Source organism: Sphaerodactylus townsendi, linkage group LG04, assembly GCF_021028975.2.
Source record: "Sphaerodactylus townsendi isolate TG3544 linkage group LG04, MPM_Stown_v2.3, whole genome shotgun sequence".
Taxonomy (NCBI): domain Eukaryota; kingdom Metazoa; phylum Chordata; class Lepidosauria; order Squamata; family Sphaerodactylidae; genus Sphaerodactylus; species Sphaerodactylus townsendi.
Genome location: NC_059428.1, coordinates 66,466,643 through 66,468,874, shown reverse-complemented (window position 1 = coordinate 66,468,874; position 2,232 = coordinate 66,466,643).

The window sequence follows — 2,232 nt, the reverse complement described above, 5'->3', positions numbered from 1 at the left end:
TAGCCGTTTCTCCACCTTGGCTGAATGATTTTACCAAGATCCACCAAGTTAAGGAGTGAGGCAGGCGTTTTGTCCTGTTAGAAACTGGGTTACAACCGATCCATGTGACCTACATCGAAGGTGGACTGACTACATTTTCCTTGCACAAACGCAGTTCACAAGTGACTGCCAAGTGTGCAACCTACTAAGAGAAGCTTTTTGGTAAAAGCCGTCAATGCACCAAACTCAGATTCGCAGTCACAATATGTGCTTTAAACTCATAGCTGCAAGTGGATGGGGGCGTACTAAAACTAAGGACAGTGATTGCCAAGTGACAATATACGATTGCCCTTATAGAATGAATGATTGTCCATGGGGAATAATGGAAAGCACGTTTGCACATAGAGAATAATGCAAAACATACTTGCCCATAGGGAATTATGGAAAGCATGTCTGCCCAGAGAGAATAATGGATAGCATGTTTGCCCACAGGGATTAATAGGATTCTTTTGTATCTTTTTGTATCCCATTTTTTGTACCCCATAAAATCTTTTGTATCCCACTTTAGTATCATCTTATACACTTTGATAATCAGTTTATCATCATTTGTACATAGAATACATTCAAAATCTGACATTTGTACACTAAAACCAGCATTCTAATAATCAGCTTTAAATGTTTCTAGAAACTGATAATAATTGAACCAGTTTTTAACTATATCTTCAAGGTTATTCATAGGTTTAACTTCAGTTATCATCTTGGAAATTCAATAACTCTCTCTATATAGGCTATTTTCTTGCATATTCACTTTTCTACCCAAAGCTTCAATTGGAGACTACCGTAGATGTGTTACCCTTGTTAAAAATATTTTGTATTTCAATCATTACCATAGAAGGCTGCTTCTAACCAGCCTTCACTTCTACTGTTGAAAACTACAAACCCAAAATGGAAGCCAAAACATCTCCTGGAGCAGGCACTGCAGCGGTCCCTGATTACATGCAGTGATTACCAGAGGCATAGCTCCAAGGGAGAGGGGGGGTGCGACGCACCAGGTGTGCGCCCCGTGGGGGTGTGGCGAGGGCATTCCGGGACAGGACAGGGGTAGACAATGCACTAGTGCACCAGGCGCTTTCCCTCCTTGCTATGCCTCTGGTGATTACTCCTAGTACTCTTTTCAATTGCCTCAGCTTCAAAATCGATCTCCGCCCTAAAGTTACATTGGTAGTTTGATATGAAATTGGTCTAGCTGATCTGATCAACCATGCTAGTTTTTATCTCTGCCTGAACATTAACATCACAAATTCTATATAAAAATTGACAAAGCTGATCCAATCAACCCTGCTTCTTTGTTTGTTTGCCTCAAAATTACATTGCTAGTTCAATATGACAAAGAGAAATTTAAAAATCTTTTCTAAAACGGAGGAGGAGGGAGCAGAAAATGGCTGAAGGGGAAGGTGGGCAACTACATAGATAAGGGCCAGGTGTTTGGTGAGGCAGAGAAATAAAGACTATTTCAACATAATTACATGCTCAAGAGAAACAGATTTTAAAAAATCACAGTTAAAATGCTCAGGAAAACAGTGGAGGAACAATGAAGGGAAAATGTTTCCAGAACCAAACACAGGGGGGAAAGTGCAGATTTCAAGGGGGAAAGAGTATTTGGTGGTGATATATGTGGTAAACGACTTGTGTGCAAGAGGCCATTGTCTAATAAATCTAAAATATAGAGAGAAGCTCTGAAACAGATAAATAAAAATAACTATTATTGCCCCAGCCTATATAAATTGAAGACTTCAATATGCTGGAAGACTGATCAGCTAGGTTATATTGATATAATTTGGGGGTTGTGGTTGTATCTAAATGTACACTTAGCATTAGTGCAAGGCTGTCTTAACAGCATTATAGGCCCCCAGACAAAACAGGGCACAGAGGCAATGGCAGACCATGAAGATCTTTTCTCTTAAAAACCCCATACAGTTGCCTTACATTAGCTCTGACTTGATAGCAACACACACACACACACACACACACAGAGAGAGAGAGAGAGAGAGTGTTTGTGTAACACAGAGTGTTTGAATAGATGATTTCACAGACATAATGCACCAATTTGATCATATGAATTGCTTGCTTTGATCATAGTCCTGACTGCGTTATTGGCAAAGGCATACATTGCTGGCAAAGTTTGAGGTTACTGGAACAGCATTCATATTGCCATTCCAGCTCTTCAGACACTGATTACTGAAGCATTCAGGG